Below are 17,703 nucleotides of genomic sequence, written 5' to 3' on the forward strand. Positions count from 1 at the left end.
CTGGAACAAAGTCTGTTAGGACTTGCACACCTCTGCTTTCCCATGCTGGGAGAGTGGGATTTGGGAATGGAGCACAGCAGTCCTGGAAGTCTTGCAGGGCGCTGAGGGGAGCCCAGCCTGGTTGGGGATGCTTGGTTTGCCTTGGAAAGGAGAGGACGGGAGCACAAAGCAGCATCTGAACGAGTCCTTCCCCAGCCCAGAAGGAGCACTGGGGAGCTGAGGAGGTTTTGGAGCTGCTGTTCTCGTTAGGGAGAAGGGACAGGGAGCCAAGGCTGGGCTGATCAAAGCGTGTCACGCCGGGCTCCGGGCTGTTTGCTGTTCTCCCTCTCCTAATGATCCTGCCACGGCGTCTCCTGGGGCTTGTCCTCCTGCTCCTCGTCCTGGCTGCTCCTCACCAGGCTGGGGGAGCTCTTAAAGGCTCATGGCTGCAGCTCTGTGAGTGATGGAGACCAAAGTTCTGCTCCCAGCACATGGAATTCTGTGGGAAACAATCTGCTGCTGGCTGTTGTGTTTCCCCCTTCTGTCTTCCAGGTACAAGCAGGTATTTGTACCAGGGGTGATAGGATACAGGAAACTTTATCTGCTCTGCAGGGAGCAGCTCAGATCTTCCAAACCCCCAACTTTCCCTTCTCTGTTGCCTCCCAAAATTCCCTCAGGCCCTTTTCTCTTAAGGATGAGATCTTGCAGAAGATCTGAGCACTTCTGGTAGTGCCAGTTGGAAAGATGTAAACGAAGTTTATTCAAAACAACTTCGCTACATTGGGAGGGGGAGAAGAAAGTGGGCTGTGACCTAACCTAGATTTTTGTGGCCTCAAATGCATATCTGGGGAAGGAAACTTTCAAGGAGGTAGAGTTGTAGCATTGGGGGGAAAAAGGAAGAGATGGTTGTTCACCAGGCACGGGCGTTTGGCTTCAGACTGTGAGAAATCCCTGTCCCCTCCGCGTGCTCCCAAACGTGTCCGTCAGGTAAGGGAGGTTCTGTTGTCCAAACCCTCACAGGCATTCTCGTTTTAACATCCCTGTGGTAGCACAGGTCAACTTACAGGTTTTACTGCCCTCACCTCGCTCGTGAGCCAGGCTGGATTTTGTGGCTCTGTGGATCATCGGCCAGGACTGGGAAAGGGATGGGTTGGAATCTTCAATCCCCTTTATTTTGGCATTGGTTTTGATTGCTGGCTAAATTTAATGTTTCTTTCTGAGGTATTTCAGGCCAAAGGCTGGTGCTGGTTGAGAGCTTGGGGAGCCTGATGGTAGAGTCTGTTCTGGCTGGTTTTGCCCAGGTGAAATGAGGCTGTTTAATGGAGCCATGCAGGATTTGGGGAGTTCCTGCTGTTTGGACTCCATTTTGACAATTTCTAATAGCTCACCTCTGTGCTTTTGGAAGAACAGCAAGGCAGGGATCCCTGGGGAGCTGTGCTGGTGTGACGTGGGTGGGATGAGAGGTGGGCAGTCCCATCTCTTTGGCAGATGGTTCTCCCAGTATTTGAGCTGTGGGAATGGAACTCAGGCTGGGAGAGCTGGGGATGCTCACCTGGAGGAGAGAAGGCTCCAGGGAGAGCTCAGAGCCCCTTGCAGGGCCTAAAGGGGCTCCAGGAGAGCTGCAGAGGCACTGGGGACAAGGCATGGAGGGACAGGACACAGGGAATGGCTTCCCAGTGCCAGAGGGCAGGGCTGGATGGGATATTGGGAAGGAATTGTTCTCTGGGAGGGTGGGCAGGCCCTGGCACAGGGTGCCCAGAGCAGCTGTGGCTGCCCCTGGATCCCTGGCAGTGTCCAAGGCCAGGTTGGACATTGGGGCTTGGAGCAGCCTGGGACAGTGGGAGGTGTCCCTGCCCATGGCAGGGGTGGGATGGGATGGACTTTGAGGTCCTTCCCAACCCAAACCATCCTGGGATTGCCGTATCTGGTTTTTATCATTCTTGTCTTTAGGAGTTTGCTGCAGATCTTTGTGAGAGAAGAAATGAGAAGCAACACCAAGCATTGCTCTGGAAAAATGAGTTGTGTGTGGGATTGTGGGGTGGTGTTCCAAGTCTCAGGCATGACTGAAATAATGGTGTTAAAAAACAGCTTAAGGAGAAAAAAAAGGCTTGATTGTGTCCTGGGATATTTTGATTAAAACATTCTCCTGCCCAGGTCAGGGTAAGGTTGAATGAGCTTGAGTGGTCCTTGAGCTTTTATGCTGCATTTCTATTTCAGATAAAATCACTGTGGTGTGCTTGTAGGAAACCAAAATGTTTTTCTCTTCACCATGAACCAAGTGAAGGAGAGGTTTGACCCTTGTTAGTTGTTTTTCTCTGATGTGAAATGGTGAGAAAGTTCTAAAAATCCTCCATCCTGCAGGGCATTTCAGCTACAAACCGAGAAATATTTACAGCAGTTTTATGAGATGGTTTTTAGGAGCGAATTTGGTTGAGTAGAACCGAGTTCAGTCATCGGCAGTGAAAATTATTTCTATCTTCTTTTCTGTATAAATTAAGGATTAATTGGAGGAAGGGAAACATTTTCCCTTTTCAAAGGCGCATCAGCCGTAATTGGTGCTTCTGAATTTCTGAGGTGCTCGCAGAAGTACAACAAGACAAAGCCCCCACAGCCCACATCCTGCTCAGGAGTGCAATCATCATCTGTCTGATAGCGCTGCCTCTCTGCCTCGGGCTCCCGAGGATCGCTGCGCCTTTGGCCCGGGGGAGGAAAAGGAATAGATTAACTTTATTCAGCAATGTTGCTTCCCTTCATTCTTTTTTTTTTTAAAATCAGAGGCTGGTGAGGCCCTGGTACAGATTTCCCAGAGAAGCTGTGGCTGCCTCTGCATCCCTGGAAGTGTCCGAGGCCAGGCTGGACACTGGGGCTTGGAGCAGCCTGGGATAGTGGAAGGTGTCCCTTGCCTGTGGAAGGGGATGAGGTCCCTTCCAATGCAGAGCATTAAGTGGGAGATTTCAGCTCCCTGCTGCTTTTTCTCCTTGCTAGATCTAATTATCCACTCTCACTTCCACAGCCATTCGCAAAAATAATGTTGATGTATGTGGGAATAAATGGTTGGTACGAGCCTCTGGACTAATGCTGTCGCCTGGTTTTGCAGCCAGAGATTAATCCCTGTCTGTGAGGGGAAGGAGGGGTGTTCCAGCTGGTCTGGGCTGTCGTTAATTCCCCCTCTCAGAGGAAGGGGATGCCCTCATGGCTCCCCACCTTCAAACCCTCCTTCAGCACCTCCTCCAGAAAGGCACCAAGCAGCTCTGAAGCAGGTCCAGGGAGCTGCCCAGGCAGCAGGGACTTGGGCTCCTGACAGGATCCTGTCCTGGTTCACACTGGGACGTGTCAGCTCAGGAGCAACATGAGCATTTGTTGTGCCCCAGAAGTAGCTCCCCCTCAGAAGGGCTTTCCTTTAGTGTTCAGAATATCCTGATGTATAATATGGATATACACATGAAGCCCAGGATGGGGGACAAACCCATCCAAACCCTCCAAATTATCATCAAAAGTGAGTTCTAGGAAAAATAATTTTAATGTCACACCTGGACACTAAGCAGGTTCAACCCTGTCCTCTCGTTAGGTTATTGAAAAGCTGCAGCTCCTTTTGTCAGCGGCCTTGGTGTGGTAATTTTGCCACCACTTTAGATGCTCTGGTGTAAGGTAAGATTCCCAGAGAAGCTGTGGCTGCCCCTGGATCCCTGGAAGTGTCCAAGGCCAGGCTTGGAGCAGCCTGGGATGGTGGAAGGTGTCCCTGCCCGTGGCAGGGGGTGGCACTGGATGGGCTTTAAGGTCCCTTCCCACCCAAACCATTCCATGATTCCAAGGAAGCAGGGAAACTGCAGGTTAGTGCAGCTTAAAGCCTTGAGAGTTAAAATCAGCTCAGCATTACATTTCCTGCGATACTTATGGTTTATTAATGTTTGTCTTTCATTTCTAGCCCTAAGCCAAGTGGACAAACCACAGCCCCTGCAATGAGAAAAGGAGTGTTTCACCTGCTAGAGGCTCTCCTGAAGTGTGCCCAGCCTCAGAGCCGTTCCTCAGCAAGGAAAGCCCTGCACAGCCCTTCAGCCAGCTCCCAGGTTTCCACTGGGGATTTGCTGAACTGCTGTGCTTCTATTAAAAGCCCTTTGCATTCAGTGAATTTGGGGTTATTTGTGCAGGAGAGGGGAGGGAACTGCCACATCCAGAGGCCCTGGGCAGCTTCCTGCAGAGGAGCAGGGAAGTTCAAGCTTCAGAACCTCTTCTCTGGACTATTACTGTCCCCAAACTCATATTTTGTTGGTCACAGGATAATTTAATGACCCTCTAACTCTGCCTCAGCGCTTTGTGCATGTGCAGGGCTGTATGGAAGAGGGATGAGCTTTTTGGCCACCTCTGCCTCAACTTCAGTGTCCATGTTCCACATGGAATGAAACCACTCCTCTGGCCAGGCTGGAAATCGGAGAATCACGGACTGGTTTGGGTTGGGATGGACCTTGGAGCCCATCTTGTCCCGTGGGCAAGGACACCTTCCACTATCCCAGGCTGCTCCAAGCCCTGTCCAGCCTGGCCTTGGACACTTCCAGGGATGGGCAGTCCTGAACTGATCTTACTTCTGGAGCCCAGAAAGTGGATCTCCTGATCCCCGTGGGTTGGGAAGAGCAGGAGCCCACAGCTCCTCAGCTCTGGTTTTGTTGTCTTTTGTCTCAGAAAATGTATTTATCTGTCATGATTTATCTGTCTCCTTTTCTTACCCACGAGGAAATGGTTATCAGTTAGAGGAGCTGGGATGAATTATTAATGATTATCCCTCTTTTAACAGCTGAAAGCAGCACTTAAATGTGAAGCTCGTGAATGCAGTGCTGCTTTCCTGGATGAAAGGCAGGAAAGTTTGCTCTGCTGCAAGCCCCAACTTGCTATTTTTCTTTCTTCTTCCCTCACCTTGCTTAGTTCATGAATTCACACTGAGCAGCTCCGGAATTCACTGGGTTCTCTCAGTCCTGACTCTCCACCAAGTGTAATTTTCAAAAATAAGAATTCTCACCGATTCCCTGCCACAGGAAAGGCTGTTTTGTGCTTTTGATTTATATAAAAGCAGGTGGTGAAGGGAAGAGCCTTTGAATGCTAAAATTTTGTGGCTTCTTAGGGAAGGAGGAGATGGCAGGATACGAGCAGGCAGGCGTGGAAAGGCTCCCTTGAATGGTTATTCAGGAATTTGTTCCCGTTGCCTCTGGCTTTGCTAAAAATAACAGCACTGTGAGGTGAATGAGGAGTGATAAATGTTTCATGGAAATCGATCATGGGTTGAGGCGTTTCTTGGGGAAGAATTTCCGTGTGTCTCAGACGGGATCTTGGAGGCGACGCTGCCATGGCCTGTGTGCCGTGTGTGTTTCCAGCCCGGGTGTTCCACCTGGATTTGCAAGCTCAAAGAGGCAATTGGGGTGGAACCTTTGCAGTCTTGGTTTTATTTCATTTTTAGTCCCTTCCGTTTTTCGAGGTAACGCTTGTCCTGGGGCTGTAGTGGTCCCACACAGCGGTGCTCGATTCCTCTTTTCCATCAGCTTCTCCTGACAGATGGATGCCAGCATTGGCTGGAGGATGAGGATGGGCTGTTCTTTATTTCCAGGAGTTGTGTCTCCTTTGTCTGCCTGCCCTTTCCGTGGCTGTGCCCTGCACTGCAGAGCTCCCCAGGGTGCTTTCTGCCAAAATTAACTGGGGGTACTTTATTGCCGAGGGGGGAACGAGCAGCCACCTGCGTTCCCAGGATTTTAGGAATTCCTCCTCTAGCGTGACACGCATTTATCAAGATCCTGGAGGCTCTTCCCCAGCGTATATTGATTTTCAGGGCTATATTTGGCTCTGCTTTGTCTTTGGGCAGTGGAGGGAATATCAGGTGAATGCTTTGTGCAGCGATGCCTAAAATACAGCAGCAGTCTCCAGATGCTTCCCTGGGGAATTGCTGATGGTTCATTAAAGAGACCTTTCCTTGTTGCCCAGAGAAGCTGTGGATTCCCCATCCCCGGAAGTGCCCAGGGTCAGGTTGGATGGGGCTTGGAGCACCCTGGGATAGTGGGAGGTGTCCTTGCCCATGGCAGGGGGTGGAATGGGATGAGCTTTAAGGTCCCTTCCAACCCAAACCATTCCATGATTCTGTGATTAAATATCTCCTCCTTTGGCTTAACTAATATCTTGTGATCTAAACCACTTAATCATCACTACTTTTCCATCTGTTTCTCATTCAAGGAATTGTGTCATATCAGATGATTCATTCATATTTGATTAGGGATTTCATTATAAGCTGGCCTGAAGTTTTTTATGATCTAATGAAAGGCTTTGGAATCACTGATTTGGAACTGCAGTTGTAATATGCAGAATAAATGTACTGCACATTCTAATGATACTTTTCCTAGGTGTTTTTTAAAGCTCTGGCAGTTCTTGCCAGTGAATTGTGTACACTGAATTTTTTTAAAAGTTTCTGATGAAATGCAGTGATCTTTTCCATTGCAGAGAGGAACTCCCAAGCTACTACCGGACTTCTCCAGGTTGCACTGATTGACCAAACAGAGAAATTTAGATCAAAACTTGCTTTTTTTGACCCATTTGTAGTCCTACTCATAGACAGTAACACTGTAATGATACTAACCATCTTGAGGATCCTGAGTTGTCAGGGCACTGCTTAAGTGACACATGGGAGGATTTTTATGTTCACTGCGGAGTCATCTGCCACCTGTGTGCAAATTACTCCTCAGATTAAGGAAATTACTACAATTTTTTTTCATTTTTTTTTGAAAGCCAGATGAAGTGGTTGCAATAATGTGTTTTTAAAAATATTAATGGGGCAGAGTTGGAGGCGTTTGCCCAGGGAGTGCTGGGCCTCTGACGATACGGATCATGCCAGGCTCGGCTGGGGTTTTTTTTCCCTCTGTCTCTGAAACTCTCCTCTGACGAGCAGTGGGATTCTCTGTTTGTTTTCTGCTGGCAGAAGGGGCTGAGATGAGCTCTGGGGCTCAGCAGCCGCTTTGGGAAGGTGTTTGTGACGCACTGAGAGGGGACAGCGAGCACAGCCAATTCCTGCCCTTCCGCAGTGATCCCGGGAGCTGCTGTGCCTGTCACTTAAATGGGGCCTTTCTGAGGGTGCCATCAGACCTGCCCTGTCTGCCTCAGCCCGGCGTGGGTCCCAGGGGTTTTGCTGAACTGAGCAGCAGAGTTTTGCTGGTAGAGCTCAGCTCAGAGAGCAGCAGGAATTCCCTTCACGGAATGTGCTGAGCCCTCGGACAGGTTCCCCTCACAGACGTGGCTGGCTGAGTCCTGGGCTCCAGCAGCACATGGGCTGGATACCTCCAAATCCTCAGCAGTCACAGAATCCCAGGATGGTTTGGGTTGGGAGGGACCTCAAACCCATCCATCTAGCCCCACCCCTGCCATGGCCAGGGACACCTCCCACTGTCCCAGGCTGCTCCAAGCCCCAATGTCCAGCCTGGCCTTGGGCACTGCCAGGGATCCAGGGGCAGCCACAGCTGCTCTGGGCACCCTGTGCCAGGGCCTGCCCACCCTCCCAGGGAACAATTCCTTCCCAGTATCCCACCTAACCCTGCCCCTCCTTCTGCCTAATGGCTTTATAGTGGGAGCAGGATATTGGGAGCAGCACCCAGCTCTGTCCCTGGAATTCAGCCAGACCATGGTGTCCACGTTGCCTCTCCAGTGGAATTTTGTGTGTGTGTGAGGACATTTAATCTCACAAATCACGTTTAGGGCTGTGAATCCAGTTCAGATGTTCCAGAGGGAAAGGCTCCTTGTCTCCCTGTCCTGCCTTTGATAGCCCATAGGGTCTAAAAAGCTGCCAGCTTTTCCTGGTGGGAAACACCAGGCTCGACCTTCGACCAAATGTTGTGCTGGCACACTACAAGTGGAATATTATCAAAAAAATACCCCTAACCACGGTATCAAATGTCTGATACCGTGCTTGGAGGTATCAAACGTTTTTGTAGATGGAAAAAATAAAATTCCTTTCACGTTCTGTGTAAATCCCTGATCCAGGGATTTGTATATACTTGTATATGTACATATATGTGTATATATTTGTATTACGTCTGTATAATCCCTGTCCCAGGGATTTATCATGTCTTGAATTAGTGCTCAGCAGAACTCAGATCCCTCTCCTCCATCCCTGGCTGTGCCTGTAACAAAGTCTCTAAAGCCTCAGGAGTTCAAAGCCCATCGGAGCTGCCGGGTTAGGAGATAACACTGTGGAAAAGGTAGAAGGAAAGGTTGTTGCTAACAAATAAGTAAATAGATTTAAAAAAAAAAAAAAAATTCCTTTGGGGACCTTGAGGACTTTACCTTGGTGACCCCACGCTGGCACGGAGTAATCCTTAAAACTGCAGAGAAGGAAACTCTAGAATTCTCTGGCGTTTCCTTTCCAGCGTGGCAGCACAGGGGAAGGTTTAACTCCTGTTCAGAGCCTTGATACACGATCTGGCCGTGTCCTGCTGCTGATAAGGGATGGGAGTGACATGGCAGGGAAGGTGCTGGCTGTGTTGACACAAGTGTCAGGTGTCCTGGGTGAGCAGCCAAGAGACTTCATCTGCTTGCATGTGCAGCCACGAGTGCAGCGTGTCCGTAAGGAGCCGCTGCACCTCCATCCGTACGGCAGCAATTGGGGAACCACCCCCAAAACTGGCACTTTTTCTGGGTCTGGGAACACATGGATGAATCCACCCTGCTTTTAACCATCCTCTGCTGGAATCAGGCTGCTCCAAGCCCCAGTGTCCAGCCTGGCCTTGGACACTTCCAGGAATCCAGGGGCAGCCGCAGCTTCCCTGGGCACCCTGTGCCAGAGCCTCACAACCTTCCCAGGGAACAATTCCTTCCCAATATCCACCTAACCCTTCCCTTTATTTCAGGAAGGCACAGGCAGGTGAAGCTGCCTTTCTGCCCTATACTGAAGGGGATTTTGGTCATTCAAGACACCATTCCCCCTGCCTTTCCCAAATATTCCCTCGCAGGTGCCAGCTGTACGCTGTCAGGGTCAATAACGTGGGGTTTACTCATATCCCAAGCCCCCCATATTTGTTGGATAATCTCTGTTTTCCCTTTAGTTTCAGCAGGAATTGTGTTCCTTGGTACAGAGGGGCAGCTTTGGAGTTGGGCTGCTGTTTGCTGGGTTGGAAAAGGCTCGTTGCAGCAGAGAAAAAGAAAATGCAGTTACTTGGCAACTTCTCTGCACCTCATTGAACCCCTCAGCAAGTTCCTGCAGCTTGTAAATACTCATATACTCAAATATTCATGGACTTTTGCCAAGCAAAAGGGTTTTTTTGCACTGTTTCTTCAAGCAATACGTTCAAGCAATACATTCAAGCAATGTATACTTTTCCTCGTTGCTTCGCTTTCTTTTCATTTTTAATTTTATTATTTCTTTATTATTATTTTGAAATCATTTGGGCTTCAATGTAGAGATCTGGCTACGTGTTCTAACGAAGTTACTGCTGCTGGGCAGGATGCTGGTGCAGGAACTGCACCATGGTTCTGTTCCACAAGAGAAAAATGACTTTTTAAGTGAGGTGCATGAGGTGACAGACAAATAAGTATTAACAGGTGATTTAAAAATCACCATAACATCAAGACAAATTCTAGTCCTTTCAAAGCAGCTTTAACAGGGGTTTCAGCCAGTCCTGGAGCACGGTGGATATTAAGTTTCTGTGCAGTTTAGAATGCGCTTTACTCTTTATCCCACAAAATAAGTTCTTGCTCAGGATGGGAATTTCAGCCTCTGAGGAGCTGTTCCATAATGCAGGGTGCTGTTTACACCTTGGAATTAAGTACTAACTGCTGGTTGCTATCCAAATGCTGCTTTACACCCGAAATCCCCAGCTGTGCATCTCTGGGTGGATATGGCAGGTATTGAGGACAGGTTTCTGACTTAGAATGAGCAGGTTAAACCCAGCTTAAAGGTGTCAGCTGCTTCATGGATTCAGCACCATCAACACCAGTGTGGGTTCCAAGTGCCCAAGGCCATTTTGGACAAGGCTGGAGCAGCCTGGGATAGTGGGAGGTGTCCCTGGGGGTGGAATGGGATGGGCTTTAAGGTCCCTTCCAACCCAAACCATTCCAGGAGCCTTTGCAGTCCATCGCTCCAGGTTCTCCTTTAGCTGTAAACAGATTTAGCCTCCCTGGGCACAGCAGTCTGAAGGAGTGCAGCATTTTAGGGGAAGCTGAACTTGTTTGTTCTTTGAGCCACTGCAAACGCTGATTTTTGAGACGCTGATCTCCACAAGCAGCAGATACTTTGTCTTACACGCGCTGGCGTCGCTCGTGAGATTATGGTCAAGACAAGGACAAATCCGCTACAAAATTCCAAGACCTTACTGTATGATTTTGTGTTTGCCTTCCCAAGGATCAGCTAGTTGTCACAGTGCTTTCTTTTGTCGCTGTCAGGGTGGCTGGTAAAGCTTCTTCAGGCATCTGAGATGGGCTGGCAGTGAGGGGAGAGGCCTTGCAGTGAAGGATCTCTCCCAGCCCAGGTTTCATTTCCTAATAAACTTCACATTCTTTTTATATTTACTAAGGTCATTGTAGAAGGTTGCCAAACTTTTGGGCCTGCAGGAGAGCTGGAGAGGGACTTTTTACAAGGACACTGAGTGGCAGGACAAGGGGTAATGGCTTCTCACTGAGCACCCCCAAGCTTTTGCTGCACCCTTTTTCCATGATCCAGGAGTATCCCACGCTTCCACTGCGGTGATACGAACCCAAGCTGCTGCTGGTTCCGACGTCTTCCAGTGCGTGTAGGGCACTGGGGATTTCGGAGACAGCACTTTCCTTAAGCAGAAATTAAGGCAGATGGTAGAACCGAGTGACCTACAAAATATAACCGGTTTTCTCACCACAAATGTACAGTACAAACAAGTGTACTGTCCCCTAAAAATACCGAGATAGCGTTTCTGACAGAGTGATGATCGTACGGGGAAGTCAAAGTTTGGGTGAGGTCAGGAATGAATCCTGCATCCTCTAAGAACACACTGGTGATCAAACTGACTGCAGCGAGCTTCAGCCTCTTGTTTCTTCCTCCTTGGGGCTTGGTTTGCTCGGGTTTGTCTGGTTCTGTTGGATCTGTGAATTCAGTCATTGCCTAAAGTTGCCTGTGCTGATGTGAACACCTCAGTGTCTTGTGGCCAACAGCACTGGCTGGGACAGTTTGTGTTCTTTTCCTCTGAAAATGTGGCCCAACTTCCTTTCTAAATAACGCTCTTCATCTGCCAGCCGTGGGCTTTTCTATCTGTCCCTCATGGATCCATCCTCACAAAGGACAGAATCATGGAATCAGCAAGACTGGGAAAGACCTCCTGAGTCCAGCTGCTCCCCCAGTGCTGCCACCACTAAGCCATGTCCCCAAGTGCCACATCCACACGACTCTGGAGCACTTCCAGGGGTGGTGGCTCCACCACTGCCCTGGGCAGCCCATTCCAAGGCCTGACCATCCTTTCAGGGAAGAAATTTCTCCTAATTCCTCCCCTGAAGGCCGTTCCCTCTCCTCCTGTCCCTGTTCCCTGGGAGCAGAGCCCGATTTCCCCCCCGGCTGCCCCCTCCTGTCAGGGACTTGTGCAGAGCCACAAGGTCCCCCCTGAGCCTCCTTTGCTCCAGGCTGAGCCCCTTTCCCAGCTCCCTCAGGAATTCTCCAGCCCCTTCCCAGCTCTGCTCCCTGCCCTGGCCACGTTCCAGCCCCTCAGGGTCCAGCTCCTGCAGCTTCATCCCTCCCTCATTTTTCAAGCATCACTTCTGGACCCTGAATCTTTATGAAATCTCCCAGGGCTTGGGATCCGTGGCCAGGAGCTGGTGCTGTCTCACGGTCCCCGCCAAAGCCGGGCTCTCTGCAGTTGAAGGCCACTGCCACAAGCGAAGCAAACTTGAGGCAAATCGGCTGTGAAGTGGAAACATGGGAATGAAAACAGGCGAAATCAGGGGAGGATTAGGCTGTGGTGGTTTAAGGCAGCTTTATTTTGGGATGGAAACACTGACGCAGGATTTAACGCACTTGGAGTTTGGCTCGTTATCTCCCTCGTTCAGAGGGCTGGTCTGACACAGGCGTGTGCAGGAATCCATCTCCCTGCAGACCTTTCTATATGCAAAAAAATGGTAATAATGGCATTTTGGAAATGCTGTTCCCCGTGTTGGCTCCTTGAGCTGACCAGCTGGGAGAGCAGGGGGGCTCTTGTAGGCATCACGTCCCATGGACTTCTGGAACGCTGGGAGATGCTGTGGCATTCACGTAGCAAACATGGATACAGCAACCTGGGCTAGTGCAAGGTGTCCCTGCCCACGGGACAAGCCCCATCCAACCCTGGACACTGCCAGGGATCCAGGGGCAGCCACAGCTGCTCTGGGCAGCACTGTCACTCACGGTGTTCTGTTCTGTGCGTGTTTCAGCTGGTCTGGCTTTCCCTGCAAGGACTTGTTTCTGTAACCTTTAGGAGGAATGGGCTCCCAAACTTGAGGGATGAACCTGTAGAGTGCAGAGCTTCATTAAAGTGGCCTGAAAATCAAATGCAGTTAATGCAAGATGTGGTTTGCTCGGTGGAGGAGGGATTATCTGTGTGTTGGGATCAAGCAGGAGTTTTGTCTAAAGAAGGTTTTGGTAGTGATTATCTGTTTTCTTTGGCGCCTCTTTACACAGTGTCTTAGCCAGGAATGTTGAAGCGAACCTGAATGTCCCATTTCCATCACTTATTGCTAATACCCAGGGTGTGCAGTGCTTCAGGGAGGCAGCAGATAAGCCACTGCCATCTCTGCTTGCCTCCAGATACCACTGAACCAGATTTAACCTCCTTAGACTTGCTTTCAGACGCCTTCCTCTCCAGCTTGCCTCCTGCAGCTGTCCCTCAGCTGCTGCCTGGATGTCCTTTTTATCTCTTCCTCCAACCTTCCGAATGCCTTTTGTCTGGGGTGTCCTCCTAAGCCTGGCTTGGCTGAATCCCTGAACCCCTTTCAGCTCCTTCCCCGAGTCGTTTATCTTTTTCTGAGTGCTCTGAAAAGTGAGTCACTGTTATTTTGGGTACATATAGGAGCTCCGTCCTTATATAGATATTTTATGTCTCTCACCTTCGGGCTTCTCACAGCATCCTGTTTCTTTTTGTGGAAGGACCAGGCTGCAGTCAACTCCTTGGCAGGGGAGTTTGGTGCCTGAACGTAGCTGGAGCAGAGTTGTAGCCTCCCACTGAAAGAGGCAGGCACCATTTAATTTGCCAGCATCCCTAAACCCTATATTAGGTCCAAGTTTCACAGCTGAAATGGCATTTTTAAGCCAGATAATCCAGAATTTATTGGAATTTCTGAGGGAGGACTCGCTCCCCTCTTGCTGTGGTTGTAGTAGACGCAGTGTAGGTGTATTGTGGTTTGGGAAGCTGCTTGACACTCTCAGCAGGCGACCACCCAGCTCAGAGCTTTTAATAAAAGAAACGAGAGCTTTGAGTCCAGAAGCTTCCAGGGACAAAAGGAAGCTTTTTGTCCATTCACAGAGGTGTTCATCGCTGCACTGTTCCTTCCTTGGGAAGGCCAGTTTAAAATGAGTTGGAAAACAGCATTCAGAGAGTCATGGGATCACGGAATGGGCTGGGTTGGAACCAACCTTAAAGAGCATCTGGTGCCTCTCCCTTGCCATGGGCAGGGACACCTCCCACTGTCCCAGGCTGCTCCCAGCCCCAATGTCCAGCCTGGCCTTGGACACTGCCAGGGATCCAGGGGCAGCCCCAGCTGCTCTGGGCACCCTGTGCCAGGGCCTGCCCACCCTCCCAGGGAACAATTCCTTCCCAATATCCCATCCAGCCCTACCCTCTGGCACTGGGAAGCCATTCCCTGTGTCCTGTCCCTCCATGCCTTGTCCCCAGTGCCTCTGCAGCTCTCCTGGAGCCCCTTTAGGCCCTGCAAGGGGCTCTGAGCTCTCCCTGGAGCCTTCTCTCCTCCAGGTGAGCACCCCCAGCTCTCCCAGCCTGGCTCCAGAGCAGAGGGGCTCCAGCCTTTGGCAGCCTCTGCCCTTGTTCCAGCAGCTTCACATCCTTCTTATGCTGGGGTTTCCAGGGCTGGAGGCAGCTCTGCAGGTGGGCTCTCGCCAGAGCAAGGTAGAGATGGAGAATCCCTGTGAAATTCCTTGTGGGAAACACCTAAATCTCTTTACAACCACACCTGGGTTTAACCTGTTGTCATGTTAAAACCCACCTTAAAGCCGATCCCTGGGTGGCTCTGTTGGAGGAGCAGCACCTGGCTGGCTCTGCTGAAGGAAAATGCAGTTCCCTGGCCACAGGCTGGGCAGATACTCAGCAGAAGCAGCACTGGGCTTTTGTGCCATGTCTAAAAGGCCACCTGATGTCAGTGGTTTGGGCATGAATGCCAAGGGAGAGCTCGGTTTGAGAAGAGCCGTGACGTGGGGAAGCCTTGTCATGCGTGGATCACTGCTAGCACGGGGAATGCAGGGAACATCTGCCCTGTCCTTTAGGATTTGGGTAGCAGGATTGTGGGTTTTCATGTGCTCAGTTCCTCTGGTGGGTCTTGGGAAAAAATAAAGGAAAATTTTTTAAGGAAGAAGGCAAGTTTTTAAAGAGAAGTCTTAACTCAGCTGTGTGTTTTGGTGTGTGCATCCAGGCACGGCAAGCCCTGCCTGTTCTGCCAGAATAAAAAGGTGCTTTAGTGCCATTTCTTGTGCTGTCCTGGGGTTTGAGTGGTTGGAGGTTACTTGAATTTCTCTGGGAAACTGCCTGTGTTTGACAGTCTCTTAAAAGACTTTTTTTTGTATTTTCATGTGTGTCTTCATTGCACTGAATGGACACCAAGTAGCATCCTGGTCCTAGCGCAGCTGATACCTGAGAACATCCATTATCTGGAAGTAAAGCCCTTCCAGAGGGGGCTACAGGAAGCTGTGGGCTACTTGCCCATGTGGATGGGCTTCTCTTTCACCAGTCTGGATTTCTACTCAAAACTGCAGCCTTTGAGCAATCTACGAGTTCTCAAGAGCTGTGGAATAGCTTTCCTGTTACAATTTGCTGTTTAGCTGCTCCTTTTGCTGCTTTTACTTTATTTCTGCCGTGATGGAGGATGTAGCATTGCACATTTTGGGGCTTCTTGGACAGCTGGGAGTCCCTTGGCTGGTGACAGAAGGTAGCTCACTGTCCTGGTAGTAATAACCATTTATTTGCTGTATTTGAAATACAGTGGGACAGGTAATTCCTCAGAATTTTGTTTCACCTTCTCTTTTGACAAAGGGGAATGGCCTTAAGCTGAGGGAGGGCAGGGCTGGATGGGATATTGGGAAGGAATTGTTCCCTGGGAGGGTGGGCAGGCCCTGGCACAGGGTGCCCAGAGCAGCTGGGGCTGCCCCTGGATCCCTGGCAGTGTCCCAGGCCAGGCTGGACATTGGGGCTTGGAGCAGCCTGGGACAGCGGGAGGTGTCCCGTGGCAGGGGGTTGGAATAGGATGGGCTTTAAGGACCCAAACCATGCTGTGCCACTGGCTCATCAGTGGCTTTGTTCCTGCTATCGGAGGGGTCACCCCTTTGGAGGCTCCAGGGAAAACTCCCGAGGACCTGGTGAGAATGTCCAGGTGTTTGTCCAACCCCACCTTTCCTGGGCATCCCTCAACTCCCCCATGCTGACCCAACCCGGTGGATTATTTTCTTTTCTCATGGGAGGTTTTTCATGTATAATCTTGGGATGAGACTTTCTGGCTCCTGCTGCATCTCTTCCATGTTTAATTCTCTTCTCCAAAGCATCATTTTCCCTTGAAGGAAGCTCAGAGTGAGTTTAGAGAGAGGCATGTGGGAAGTCCACATGGGTTTGGCTCTACAGAAGTGCAGCTGAGCTTCCTTCAACTCTGCTTTTTGTCCTGGGGATGTGCTGAGGGGAGAAGTTTCCTGTTCTGAAACCAAGACAGATCCATCAAAGAGGTTCAGTTGCTGGGTAATGCCTGAGGCAAAGAGGCAGGTGAAATTACATTCCCAGGAATCACAGAATCCCAGGATGGTTTGGGTTGGAAGGAACTTTAAACATCATCCAGCACCACCCCTGCCATGGGCAGGGACACCTCTCCCTGTCCCAGGCTGCTCCAACCCCAATGTCCAACCTGGCCTTGGACACTGCCAGGGATCCAGGGGCAGCCACAGCTTCCTGACCCTTTTGAGAAGAGCTATACATTTATTTTTGTTGTTTTCTGGTTTATTATTTATTATTTATTTAGCTTTTTTTTTTTTTAATGGAAACTCAAGTGGGTTTTGCTTACCCACTCTGTTCAAGGAAACTGTGGCAGGAGAGGTTTCCCACAATTGTATGAAGTTTGAAATGAGAAATAGTCTGAGCCGACTCCTTCCATTCCATTATCTTTAATTTCACAGAAAGCTCTGGCTCCATCCAAGACACTCATTTGTTAGAGATGTCACTGATGAAACCAGCAAGGAGATGAAGTGGGATAATGGTTGAAAAGGAGGTGGAGAAGCTGGTGTGTCTCCTTTGGAGCTGCTCTGTCCTGCACAGGCTCATCTGTTGGAGACATCTCTGTTGGAGGCATCTGTGCCATCAAGGGTTTGGAGCTGGCCTTGAACTCTCCACATTCTCATTAAGGAAATACCCCTGGATATTTGTCCATGAAAGTTTATAATTTTCCAAACTCTGATGTCCTGCTCTGAGGCGAGAGGGGTTGGAACCAGATCCCTTCCAGCCCAAACCGTTCTGGGATTCCTTGCAAACTCTGGAAAATGTGGTTTTCTGTCTGTTGTGTTTGTAGCTTGGTGGGTGTTCTTTTTCTTCAAGTGAAGAGACTTTTTTTAATGCTTCAGATCTAAGATGGAGATAGTAAGATAAGTGGTCTGCTCTTCAAGTTTTGGCTTCCTTGTCATCATGAACAAAATCTCCATGCAGGTTCCTGATAAACTCTAATGAGGTCCGTTCAGGGGAGGAATTGGGCTCGGAAAAGCTGAGGACGATAGAAATCCCGAATCTCTGCGCCCTTATTGTGTCTGCAGGTCTCGGTAGTAATCAGGGAGAAGTTTTGCTTGTGATGAATGAGAGAGTGACATTTAAAGCTCCATCTGTTGCCTGCAGAGCGCTGCCTCACGACGTGTTTCCATGGCTGATGGGATGATTAATTTCGGTTCCCATTCACAGAGCAGGGAACACTCCCCGAGCAGGGAGTGACTCCAGCTCGCTGAACTGCAGCGTGCGTGGAGCTCGTAGGAAACCTCGGCTGCTGTTTACTCCCAGTCTGTGCTCCCAGACAGGATCCAGGCTGCCTCTGCAGCCACCCACCTGGGCTGTCCAAAAATTCCCGGGGTGCTGACCTGCCTTTGGCTCTAGCTGGGCTGCCATGCTCAAGCTTGTTGGCTGATTCCAGCCCGGAATACCCTCCCCTGGTCCTTGGAAATGGCATAACAGAGGTAAGAATTCAGTGGGACAGAAGTAACCACTTCCTCCTGCTGTCCCACCTGGCAGGGGTTTGGAACCGGGTGATTTTAAGGTTCCTTCCAACCCAGGCCATCCCATAATTCTGTGACAGTCCTTTAGTTTGCCCTGGCGTGGTGTGGATCCGCGGAGGAGCAGGGCAGGAGTCTGCCTTCATCCAGCCCCCGCCTGGTGCTCGGGATGTGCTCCAGAGGATGTTGGTGTCCTGCCGTGACCTGCTCCCACCACCTGCTCTGGGACAAGCCCAGCTTGGCACAATCTTGTCCAGAGAATAAACTGAGGGAAGCTGGTAATGCGTTGTTTCCCCCTCCTGTGTTAATTTCTC

General features: G+C 50.1%; 1 protein-coding gene across 20 annotated transcripts in view; it reads left to right on the top strand.

Annotated features, from left to right (window-relative positions):
• HDAC4 (histone deacetylase 4) overlaps positions 1 to 17,703 on the top strand; it is a 178,854-nt gene that overhangs the window by 73,688 nt on the left and 87,463 nt on the right. The window lies entirely within an intron of this gene.

The sequence above is a fragment of the Aphelocoma coerulescens genome, chromosome 7, assembly GCF_041296385.1.
Source record: "Aphelocoma coerulescens isolate FSJ_1873_10779 chromosome 7, UR_Acoe_1.0, whole genome shotgun sequence".
Lineage (NCBI taxonomy): Eukaryota > Metazoa > Chordata > Aves > Passeriformes > Corvidae > Aphelocoma > Aphelocoma coerulescens.